This window comes from Podarcis erhardii (genome assembly GCF_964252035.2).
Source record: "Podarcis erhardii genome assembly, chromosome: 2".
Classification (NCBI taxonomy): Eukaryota; Metazoa; Chordata; class Lepidosauria; order Squamata; family Lacertidae; genus Podarcis; species Podarcis erhardii.
The window spans coordinates 97,104,048-97,116,966 of NC_138498.1; the positions used below are offsets into that span (position 1 = coordinate 97,104,048).

Below are 12,919 nucleotides of genomic sequence, written 5' to 3' on the forward strand. Positions count from 1 at the left end.
CAAACCCCTCTCAGAAGACACACTATTGCCCTAGACAAATTTCAAAGGCGACTGGAGGTATGACAGGCTTTTGTTGGAAGGAAGATCCAAAGCCCAGACAGAGCCCTTGAAGAGACCTTCTCCCTGGTCCCAACTAAGGCAGTTTCTAGGGGAGGTTAGCACACACAGGGGGCCTCTGAAGATGGTCACAATAGATGGGTAGGCTTAACGAGAAATGGCAGGCCAGAGGTTCCCTGCCACTCAATTACAAGAGCAGCTTTTCTCTCCTAAATTGGATTCTCCAAGTTCTAACAGAATGTATCTTTACTGTTCCCACATGTGCTTAGATTAAGGTTTGGGGTTAAAACAAGGATGGAATTCAAATGTAAATGCCCAAGCGCATAGAACAGTGAGAGAACCACGCTGAATGTCACCTTCCATGTCAGAGTTTATGACATGTAAATGCTCCTGCAAGGCACTCTCGGTATCTGACATATCTTATTGGGAAGCTTATTAGGTGCAATTAAGCCTAAGTCAGACATATGCACTGTCAGGCCAGAGCCACTTTGGGAGCCTGGCAGCATCAATGTTTTAGAGAGCAGAGCTGCTGAAACTCTTAATTAGCCAGCCCATAAGACGAATCTAACCTTTCTCTAATTCCTGATTTTATAGCGAGGCCTGACTGGGCCCAAATTGTAATTAAAAATGAGTTTATGAAGTCAACTTCGGTTGCTCCAGGTAGATCCTGAAACTTTGCAAACAAAGCAGATTTGGGGCCTCTGGCACGTGTGTGACGGCGGCAGAGGGGCCAGAGACTGACCCAGGAGAAGGGGCCAGTGATTTATGGGGTTTGGGGCCACCTGCAAGGCAGGGGTCAGGGAGGGGGAAGGTCATCTGTGGGAGCACAGAATATGTTGGAGGCAGAGAAAGAAGCTGTTCAGTCAATTGGTTGAATTCCTGCCGTCCCCTGCCCTGCTGCGTCCTAGAACCAGGAAGGACTTGAAGAGGGAAGCAAAGTGACAACTTCCATACAGAAGAAGTCTAAGGTTGTGTATGCACATAACACCAGGTGAGGGTACATAAGCCTGGAGGCAGGGGGGGTGGCTGGTCCCACTGTGCTTCAACTGCCCCGCCAGGCACAAACCTGGAAAAGTTAATGCCGTCTCCATAGAAGCTAGAAGCATTTGTGTTTGTGTATTCAGTGCATCTCAGGAGCTGCTGTAAATGCGTGCTTTTGTCAATTAAAAAATAACTGTCAGCTGTTTGCCTTACTTGGCTGGGTGTGGACAGGCAGCAGACATGGCGATGCCCAGGCACAGAAGGTTGTACAATGTGGTGATGCAAAGGGTAGGTGGGAGGGCTGAAGGTGAAGATGCAGTGGCTGAAAAGAGATTATAGAATTGTAGAGTTGGATGGGACCCGAACGGTCATCCAGCCCAACCACCACAGCGAAAGAATCCCTGACAGGTGGTCATCCAGCTTCTGTTTTTAAAAGAACAGTTTTGAAGCAGGAAAACCTGAGCTTGCCATTCATTCTCTTCACACTGTACTACAGAAGCTCTTGGGTCGTAGTGCTAACCACCGGAAGCATAACACTTCATCTTTTAAAAACATGTGTCTGGAATAGGTGGCTGATAAGAGAACATGCCAGAGGAAATTTCTGACTGGCCTACGATCTTTGTAGCTTGTGGACTTTTGAGGAAATCATGCCTTGCTCCTTGGAGCAGTGAACACGGCCCTTAGGTTGTAACTGTGCCAAAGGTTTTCGTTTGCTTACACTTGCCCGCTGTTCCTTGTTATCCACGCACAGCATGCCTTGTGAGCTTTAAAGTCTGTAACTTTGCTTACAGTATATACATATTTCCCTCTGTCCTGATTACCGTGCCATTTCTTCAGATGGGAAGATGACTGGGCTTAATCAATTCCAGAATCCAGAACTGCAGTATAATGCTATTGTCCTAGGGAGAAAAAGAAGAAGACATATGAATGGGCTTGGAAGTTAAGGGGTGTGCTGGAGAAATTGGCACCTTGGCCATAACTTGAGCAGTGGGCCCAGGAGCGATGTAAAAGCCTTTCTTTTTCCTCTCCTGGCTTGCTTGACAACACTTCTGATATACAGTACAGTGTATATATATATATATATATATATATATGCTTTCGTAGATTTTCACGGGTACAGGAATGCAGGTTTTGGTGTCCTCGGGTGTCTTCCCGTGTAAAAGTTGGGGTGTCTAGGCGACGTTTCGACGAGGTCTCACTCGTCATCTTCAGGCTGGTGCTTTCGGCTTCTTGTTACTGGAACAGAGCAGGATCTCAGTGTTTGAGTTCCTATAAATACTGTAGAGGGGGTGTGGTGTATAGCCTCCAATGTTCTGGGCAGAGAGGAAGTTCCCAGGCTAGTGTGCCTTTTCTTCTTTTGTTCCTTAATTACTTGAGAGATATCTTGAGTGATTTCTTGAGTGATATCCTGAGTACCACTTAGGTGGGTCATTAGGTGTGGATTAGTTGTTAAAGTCTTTGTGTCTTGACCTCTTGAACTTTGTGAAGAGTTTTCCTGAGAAGATGGCTGTACTGTACTTAGTTGTGCTCTGGCTTGGCTTCGTGTATAGGGGCGAGCTGTGGTTTTGTGGCTTGTGTCAGCCAGATCTGTGTAGGGATTGCAGGGGGGTGCAGCATCCGGAGGTGCCACCATGGATTGGCTACTGGATGGTGTCTGTAATTCATCTGTGGAGAGGGTCTGGGTTTGGGTCTGGTGTGGTTGATTGGTGTTGGCGTTCTGTGTGCCTCTGGATCTGGTGTCAGTTTTTGTGGGGAGGGCTAATTTCCAGATGTCTGGCAAGCGGGATGTGTCGTCACGCCTGTTCATGTTGTGAGGGTGTTTCTCTATCTCGATGGCTTCCATGATTATTCTCTTGTGGTGATGTTCCGTGTTAAAGAGCAATTTGGAATCTGCAAAATTAATTTCGTGTCCTGTTTCTTTCATGTGTTGGAAAAGAGAGGAAGTTTTTTCTTCTTTTTTGACGGCATTCTTGTGTTCTGCGATACGTGCATTTATTCGTCTGTTTGTTTGTCCAATGTACGTGGCTGGGCAGACTTTGCAGGGTATTTCATAGATCCCTTGGTTTTCCAACTGGATTTTATCCTTGGGGTTTCTGAGGATATTGGCTATTTTTTGGTTGGTGCAAAAGGCTGTTTTGATATTGTGTTTATGGAGGATTTTGCTAATTTTATCTGTAGTGCCCTTGATATAAGGAAGGAGGGCCATGCCATTGTTTTCTTCTGTGTCTTGGTTTTTGGGGGGTGTTTCCTTTTGGATTAGCTTCGTAATCCTGTTTTGCTGGTATCCATTGGCAATTAACACGTTTGAGAGATTCTGTAACTCAGTTGTCAAGTGGTCTTTGTCAGCCAGGCGTTTGGTTCTGGAGATGAGAGTCTTGGCTACGGAGTTTATTTGTGCAGGGTGGTGGTGTGATTGTGCATGTAAGTAGCGGTTGGTGTGTGTTTTTTTCCGGTAGATAGTGTGTCCTAGGGAGCCATCAGGTTTTTTGTAGATTAGGACGTCAAGGAAGGGAAGTTGGTTGTTGGCTTCTATTTCCATAGTGAATTGTATTTTGGGGTGTAAGTTGTTGAGATGTGTGAGGAAGCTATCCAGTTTTTCCTTCCCGTGTGGCCAAATTACAAAGGTGTCGTCAACATATCTGAGCCAAAGTTTGGGTTTGTGTTCTGACTTGTCTAAAGCATTGGTTTCAAAGTGTTCCATGTACAGGTTTGCGATGACCGGTGAGAGGGGTGATCCCATAGGTGCTCCTTCTATCTGTTTGTATCTTTGTCCATTGTGGATGAAGTACGTGTTGGTTAGGCAGTGGTTGGTCAGGTCCAAGATGTATTCGGGGGGATTGTATTTGTTTTGAATAGCTGTCAAGGCTTCATTAATGGGCACTTGTGTGAAGAGAGATACAACATCGAAGCTCACAAGTAGGTCATTAGGATGTAGGTTTTGCTAATCCACACCTAATGACCCACCTAAGTGGTACTCAGGATATCACTCAAGAAATCACTCAAGATATCTCTCAAGTAATTAAGGAACAAAAGAAGAAAAGGCACACTAGCCTGGGAACTTCCTCTCTGCCCAGAACATTGGAGGCTATACACCACACCCCCTCTACAGTATTTATAGGAACTCAAACACTGAGATCCTGCTCTGTTCCAGTAACAAGAAGCCGAAAGCACCAGCCTGAAGATGACGAGTGAGACCTCGTCGAAACGTCGCCTAGACACCCCAACTTTTACACGGGAAGACACCCCCTACACAGATCTGGCTGACACAAGCCACAAAACCACAGCTCGCCCCTATACACGAAGCCAAGCCAGAGCACAACTAAGTACAGTACAGCCATCTTCTCAGGAAAACTCTTCACAAAGTTCAAGAGGTCAAGACACAAAGACTTTAACAACTAATCCACACCTAATGACCCACCTAAGTGGTACTCAGGATATCACTCAAGAAATCACTCAAGATATCTCTCAAGTAATTAAGGAACAAAAGAAGAAAAGGCACACTAGCCTGGGAACTTCCTCTCTGCCCAGAACATTGGAGGCTATACACCACACCCCCTCTACAGTATTTATAGGAACTCAAACACTGAGATCCTGCTCTGTTCCAGTAACAAGAAGCCGAAAGCACCAGCCTGAAGATGACGAGTGAGACCTCGTCGAAACGTCGCCTAGACACCCCAACTTTTACACGGGAAGACACCCGAGGACACCAAAACCTGCATATATATATATATATATATATATGCGCAGTATTATGCTGCAAAAATATTTTTGCAGTATTATATTTGGGCTTTGTCTATGTTCTCATCTTAAATCTCATATTAAGGTGTTTATTACCCTGTTGTGAATATTCCTGTCTGGCTGAATCTTGGCAAGCGCCTGTAGGCTTGGCACTGCACTTGTTAATACGAAAATTCAGTTAGACAAGCTGGAAAGGGATCTAGGAAGCGTGTGCCAAATCTTCAACTTCTGCAGCTTCTTCGGTCAACTACGGAAAATAGGAGAAAAGGGATATTTCCCTGTGAGGAATGGGAAATAGCAGCAGGAGACATAAAAGAGGAGGGGTTGGAAATTAATAAAGCCAAACCTTGTTTCAGTTAAGCTGTGTGTATATGTGCTTTAAAGCATATCTCGAGCAAGGACATTCTAACCAAGTACTATTGGTATCAGTCTGTAATAACACCCACTCTGCCCCCCCCAGCACAAGTTTTGCCAGACTTTTTAATGCCTTGCATTTAGTCATTGTTGAATTTCCTTTGAAACGGGTTGCGATCTTCCTTTGCAAGGGGTGAACAGGAACCTACAACCTCCCACATCATACCTGTTCCAGTCACTCGTGATGTACAGACAGAAGGCTGCTTTGCTGGAACTGGATCAGAGCTAGCTGGTACATTAAGGGGGGGGGAATGCAGATGGAGTGATCTTTGGCTGTGGGAGATGCCTCTCGGAAGGCTAGCTGTGATCCAATGTGTCTTGCTGATTTCCATGGGTTAAACTAATCATTACAGTGTCAGTCATGCATCTGGCTGGCCAGTTATAAACAGAATGGCCAGTCACGCATTGCCAAAAAAGAGAATTTGCATCACCAAAAAGAGAGAGGATGAGTTGACACCAATTTGCATACAATATGTGCAAATTTAGAAACCATTGCTGCAGTTTAAATAGAAATACAAGATATAGCTCGCTGTAATAGAAAAGACACCAAATGAGTCGTGTGCTTGCTCAGTCTGGCGGTGGAGTGTTGCTAACAGCTGCTGGGCACTTCAAGGCTCCTGCTTTTTTTTTTAGTGTTCCTGATTTTCAAACAGGACTTGATTATTATCAATCCTTAATCAATCAATCAATCAATCAATCAATCAATCCTTAAGCAGAAGAAATCTTCAAAATGGAAGGCTGTTCTCTAAAGTAGGACACACAGCCACCCTAATTATAAAAGCAGTGAGTAGATCTGACTTCAATATCTAAAGGCAGCACGTTTAGAGGAGTGGAAATATACTCAGCCACTATTTTGTTTTCCTGGAGGATAATTTAGCAACTGTTGTCTGAGGCATGGCCCACACCAGGGGTCAGCAACCTAAGGCCCATGGGCTGGAAGTGGCCTGCAGAGGTCGTTTGACTGGCCCACAAGCCACCCCTGAATTGAGCTGCCTGCTGACACGCTGTGCTAAACCGGCGTGGCGCGGGGACTCGCTTCCGCGGTGCTGAAAATCGCATCTGCGCAAACGCCGATGCTGAATTGTGGGCACGAGTGCTCATGCGCATGCACAACCCGGCCCACAGAGGGATCTCTGAGGAACCAATCTGCCCCAGGCAAGATAAACCTTGCTGACCCCTGGCCCACACCAATAAGATGAAGCAGAATACCAGGGGGTTCATCCTGCAAGCAGCTGCTGAAAGCATTCACTGAAATTTAGAACTGCAAGTTTGGGAACAGCTACTAACATTTCAAAACCATTTTAGGAGAGTGCTTCGGCAAGGAGCACTTTACACTGTGAGTAACATCAAAGTTTCATTGAGAGAGCTGAGCAAAGAGCCTCTGTGATTGTGTTCCTGTCTTGTTTTCAGACGGCTGAACTGTGTGGTGGAGTCCCACAAGGCTCTACCTCGTTCCCCTTCAGTACTGTACTTTATCCAACATTTATTCTGTTTTAGCATTTTTGCTCCCAGGTATCATTGCTATGGAGATATTTCTCAGACCCATTTATCATTTCCCACTTACCCAGTTGCAGCAATCTATACGCTGTCTTGGTGTCGATCTACACTGAGAGCTTGACTGTCCTACAAATTGTTCAGAGCTCAAAGGCCAAGGTAGTTTTTCTTGGTTGCCGGCATCTGCTGGGAGAGGGAGGAGTCAGAGCTCTTTGTTGTTTCTGTGGATAATAATCAATAAGACCCATTAGTGAGACAACTACATACATCACTAAACTTTGACCTATGATCCCCAGAGCAGTCCCAAGGTACCTATTCATATACTGGCGACATCCAGCCTGCACTATTGCAAATCCAGTAAAAAAGAGATCACAAATTTGCATTACTGTGCCTTCAGCATCCACAGAACAGCACAGTCCAAAGAGTATGTGCTTGTATGCTTCCGAGTGCAAAAGATTCATATTTTAACTTATGGAAGTATAACTTAGGCCAAGTCTAAAAACAAGCCATAAAACGTAAGAATTGCCTTGTTGGGTCAGATCAAGGGTCACCTCGTCGGATATTCTATTTCCAGCAATGGCTAGTCAGACGCCTCTGAAGCTCCCAGGCCAAATGATGATGGCAATGGCTTGTTTCTTACTCGTCTTCAACATCTGGCATGGAAGTATACTACCTCCGAACATGGAGTTCTTCTGTCAAATAGCCATCGAAAGACCACTTTCCCATAAATTTGTCTATATTATTCCTTGCAACATAATCCTATCCTCGGATTACTCCCTGCTGTTCAACACCTGCATTAAGATGCCAAATGATGACATCCAGACTCTTGGGATGAGATGTCATAAGTAAGCTGATGGTCTCCAGTATGCTAATGAAATAGACACAATGAGAGGTTCCTTTGGGTGTGGCAAGGTGAGAGCAGTAAAGCAAATCTTCCAGTCAAAAGATTAGATGTGCGTGGAGGCTGTTGAACAACCTGGAAAAAATGAGCTCACTGCAGCTCTGTTTAATCAGCTGGCTTTATCAGTTGTCAAAAACACTTTGCAACGACCCTGTTAATTATAGTTTGTTCACTGCTTCTGCATTTAAATGGGGGCTATGGCACACTGTGATTCTGTAAGAGTTCCTTTGGAGCATGACTCCCTCAAAGGGCACTGCCACCAAGCACACTTACAATTCTGTGAATGGAGAACTTCACCACATGCCCATATTACCGATAAAAAACATTTGGGGTGGAGGTGAGTGCTGGTTGGCTTCGGTCCTGTGACACATACTAAGAATGCACTGCTGGGTGGAGTGAAATTGCCTCTAAACAATGAATTGGGCATTCAGAAGAAGCAATTAAAACTACTGGTCTAGAAGGTAGTGCATCCTGAAGAATACCAAGCTTAGCAGCATACACTGGCTTAACTTCAAATTCAAGTTGAAGTGGTTTAATTTAAAATGTGTTCCATAACTGCTTATACTTCTATTAGTAATACTATTAACAGTGATTGCTATTAATAATGGCAAAACTTCCCACTTGAATCATGAACCATTCTTTGCTGGCAAAAAACAAATAAATCATCGCTATAATGTCAGGTTTTGCATTTTAAGGCCTACAGCTGTCAGGAAACGGGCCATTACTCATCAAAATACAAAAATAAATATAGGTTATTTAAAGTTGCTTAGAAATTTTAAGCTGGCCTCAGATAACAGGATAGTGGACATTTTTTGCATCATTCATCTTTCATTATTATTCATAGCTTTCATTATTATTCATTTTAAACAAGGGATGCGGGTGGCGCTGTGGGTTAAACCACAGAGCCTAGGACTTGCCAATCAGAAGGTCGGCGGTTCAAATCCCCGTGATGGGGTGAGCTCCTGTTGCTCGGTCCCTGCTCCTGCCAACCTAGCAGTTCGAAAGCATGTCAAAGTGCAAGTAGATAAATAGGTACCGCTCCGGCGGGAAGGTAAACAGCGTTTCTGTGTGCTGCTGGTTCGCCAGAAGCAGCTTAGTCATGCTGGCCACATGACCCGGAAGCTGTACGCCGGCTCCCTCGGCCAATAAAGCGAGATGAGCGCCACAACCCCAGAGTCGGTCACGACTGGACCTAATGGTCAGGGGTCCCTTTACCTTTACATTACCATTTTAAACGATGGAGTCGAACCCTAAGGCCCCCACCCCGACTAAATGTCATGCTTATCATGTTTTCTAATCATTAAAAAGGTTTTTCTTAAACCCATGACTGTTGGATTGCCTAGGCTACATGTAGCTGTGTGTGGCAAACCTTGGCTGCCAGGTTTCTACTAGAATGGTATGAAGGCATGAGCTAGTGATGCCTAATTTTACCTGTCTGATGTTTCCCCTGAACGTCTGACAATAACTCCAAGCCATCTTTCCTTAGCTTTGCCTCAGAATTGTGTGCTATGGTTTCTGGGAAACCTTTAATATATCTTGCTTTGGAGATAGCGATTTGTATCAAGGAACAGTCTGTCACATTATTCTCTCCCCATCCCCCAACAAATGAAAATTATTTGAAGCAATCCAGCATATCTGGGGGGGGGGGTGTTCTGACTCTGAGGGGGCCACAGGATTTGACAGAAGCTATGCCAGCAGAGTGAGACACACAGATGACACAACAGAAAACCCCATGGGGTGTAATTGTGGACAACAGAATGTGGTACGAGGAGGAGAGTGCAGATTGTACACTAGGCCACTCCGGACCACAGTCACACTCCTGTTGAAAACACAATTTTATACCAGCCCTGGACTGAGCTGAAGAAATTCCCTTCCATTGACTTCAGTTGGGAGGGGGCGGAACTTAAAAACAGTTGATAACTGTCCTGTCCATGATGCCATGACAGAGCATAAACATAGCTGTCAACTTTTCCCTTTTCTTGTGAGGAATCCTATTCGGAATAAGGGAATTTCCCTTTAAAAAAGGGAAACGTTGACAGCTTGGGCATAAAATATGGTGCAATGCAGCACCCAATCATTCACAGGACACCATTACCATTATATAAAGCCCACACAGAGAGACTCTGACTCAGATAACAGGGCGTGTGACACACACTCTCTGTCCCCGCTCTCTCACTTTTGAAATCCCAAGGGAAAACGGAATTAAGGAGAAAGGCTATTTTTTGCAAAGTGCTCCACCTCCAACAACGCACAGGAAAAGCTTGCTAACACTTCTCTGCCTAGAACCCTATGAGGTACTTTAATAATAATAATAATAAATTTTATTTATATCCCGCCCTCCCCAGCCGAAGCCGGGCTCAGGGCGGCTAACAACAATCAACAATCAAACAATCAGATATTCACACATTCTAAAAATATTTCATTATAAAAATCAATTAAAATCAAATTAATGGCAACTAATTAAGCAAGATTCTAAGCAGGTTGCCAGAGTAGGGAGTCAGGCTGCGCCCTGACCAAAGGCCTGGTGGAACAACTCTGTCTTGCAGGCCCTGCGGAAGGATGTCAGGTCCCGCAGGGCCCTAGTCTCTTGTGACAGAGCGTTCCACCAGACTTTGCCTTGGGATTCCACCAGACTTTGCCTTGGGATTCCAGGCAAAAACCCACAACAACCCCCACTCCCTTCTTACAACCGGGGCTGCCAGGACAGACCACCCCATGCAGATAAACAAGGTGTGGGGGGATGGAGACGACACGTGCTGTAATGGATAACTGCTAAAACTGTGTTTGCTATATGTTAATATTCTTCCGTGTCTGAATTGTATTGCGAGTAGGGCCTAGATTTTGCTCGAGCCTTCCGAAAACAAGAGGGCTTCCTCTGAGCAGCTAGCCTCATGGGCTCCTCCGGCGCTAGGACTCCTGAAGAAGAAGGGATGTCAAGGCTCGCTCTGAGGGCAAATCCTTCTCCCAGTCCAATATGTCATCTGAATCCACAGCCTTTCCCCCTGAGGATGGGGAGTCAGAGCCCAGGGTCATGGCAAGTAGTGTGCCTTCACTGGTGGAGGCTGGTTCATTAGGCTGGGTGGGGCACTCCCAGCTGCCTACCTGGAGAAGGAGGAGGAGGAGGAGAAGAAGGAGAAGAAGGAGAAGAAGAAGGAGGAGAAGGAGGAGAAGGAGGAGGAGGAGGAGGAGGAGGAGGAGAAGAAGAAGGAGGAGAAGGAGGAGAAGAAGGAGGAGAAGAAGGAGAAGGAGGAGAAGAAGGAGAGTTTGTATTTGATATCCCTCTTTATCACTAGCCAAAGGAGTCTCAAAACGGCTAACATTCTCCTTTCCCTTCCTCCCCCACAACAAACACTCTGTGAGGTGAGTGAGGCTGAGAGACTTCAGAGAAGTGTGACTGGCCCAAGGTCACCCAGCAGCTGCATGTGGAGGAGCGGAGACGCAAACTCGGTTCCCCAGATTACGAGTCTACCTCTCTCAATCACTACACCACACTGCCTCTCTGCCTGCCAGTCCAGGGGCTGGGATCACTGCTTGTCAGCTTCCCCGTCCTTAGTCCTGATGTTCCCCTTAGAGAACTCAACAGGGAGGAGGATGGGGACAAAACTAGGATTAATTGGCTCTGCCTGTCATTGGTTCTGGCTTCACCTATTGTTCATCTCCCTGCCTTCTGCCCTGCCAGTCTCAGTGAGCCTCAGGGCCCTTCTTTAGCAAAAAGACCTTTTCCTTTCTAGGTGGGCCTTGAACCTTTATCACATGCACACACACACACACACACACACGCAAACACACACACACACACACACACACACACACACACACACACTTTGCAGAGCTCCTGGTCAGAGAATGACGTGAGTCCTATGTCATGTGGGATGCTCTTCCTTCCCTTTGTCCATTGTGTTCCAAAACAATGGCTGTGTGGGCAACATAAGGCAGACCCGGCTCAAGGCATTTTGGCACCTGGCAAATGGAGTCCTCACCACCACACCACACACCACCCCCAACCCCTGGTTAGGGAAGAAGGGGTGAGTGAAGATCTACATCAGCAACAAGAGAGGAATAAAGATCTACATTTAGATCTGATGCCCCTGTGGACCTTGCTGCCTGAGGCAGTTGCATCACCAGGCCTCAGGGGTAGGCCGGCCCTGTTGGCTATTTGCAGTTTAGTAGCGCTGCAGAGAGCTTGCTGGGGAGACCATGCATAACAAGGAACTCAAAAATAACTTTAACAAGGTTTTAATAAGAAAAACAAAAACTCCTTTTCCACTAAAGATAACAACAAACATGACCCAACCACCAACCCACCCCCCAGGGTAATGGGAGAGCTAGGTGCTGTTCCTTATATACTATACCCAATTGCTGACACAGCTTGATTAACACAACTCAGCAGCACCTGCTATGTGTCACAGCTGTAAGACTGGGTCTCCTTATTTGCCCTGGCCCTGGCTCTTAAAGACATACACAACTTGTGAAACAATAATGAACCTTCACATTTTAAAGTGACCGTTCAACAGGCCCTGACATAAGGAGATTTCAAACCCCTGCCTCCATATGCTTGGGGACCAGCTGTAGCAGTGTTGCTGCTGGCAGTGCCACTAGATCTAATGGGGTGCCGCCATGTGATCTTGTGTGGTGGTGATGTAGGAAGGTTGTCCCTCCTAGCAGTGAATTCGTTAGCTGCCTTTGTGGGTGGGTGGCATTTGAACCTTCTTGCCAGTGCATTTCCAACAATTATAGCAATGTTTCCAGGGGCACTGGGGGAATGTCTACCCCCCCCGCCCAGTTTTTGTATTTTATGTTTGTCCTCTTCTTAGTCCATCTGAACTTGCATTAGATGTGGCAGTTCCACCAGCATAGCAGTGGCATAATCTCTGACCCCAGCGTAATGAAAACATAGGATTGCTCTACCTGTTATTGGGATTGCTTAACATATAGGAAAACTTAATGCAATTTATGTTCCTATATTCCACTTCCAAAATACTGGATTAGCCTCTACAAATTCATGAATATAGTCACTTGTTTGTTTTCTACATGGAAGTTAATATAAATCGATGAAAAACCATCTAAAAACACACATAGTTAAAAATGAAATACAGCCACTTTCACTTGCCAAAGTTCCAGCAGAAATTCAGTGCAATGGATGCAGACGTAAAAGCAAAGATAGGGTTTTAGGTTGCAATCGTAATCCTATGCACAGTCACATGAGAGTAAATCCCATTGGACACATACATGTTTGAGTAGATATGTATAGGATTGTGCGGCTAGTTGCAATTAACCTTAGCTAGATCAGGGCTTTTAATATTTGTTGCTAATTAAAAAGCACAATGATATTGA

The 12,919-nt window shown here is 45.5% G+C and overlaps 1 long non-coding RNA gene across 1 annotated transcript; it reads right to left on the reverse strand.

Annotated features, from left to right (window-relative positions):
- Positions 1 to 1,150: 1,150 nt before the first annotated feature.
- Positions 1,151 to 11,696, reverse strand: LOC309337508. Its single transcript, XR_014154373.1, has 4 exons — positions 11,657 to 11,696; positions 6,755 to 6,905; positions 4,873 to 5,023; positions 1,151 to 1,937 (listed from the first exon to the last, which is right to left on the reverse strand). It is a non-coding gene; the product is annotated as an uncharacterized lncRNA (long non-coding RNA).
- Between the last annotated feature and the right edge of the window lie 1,223 nt (positions 11,697 to 12,919).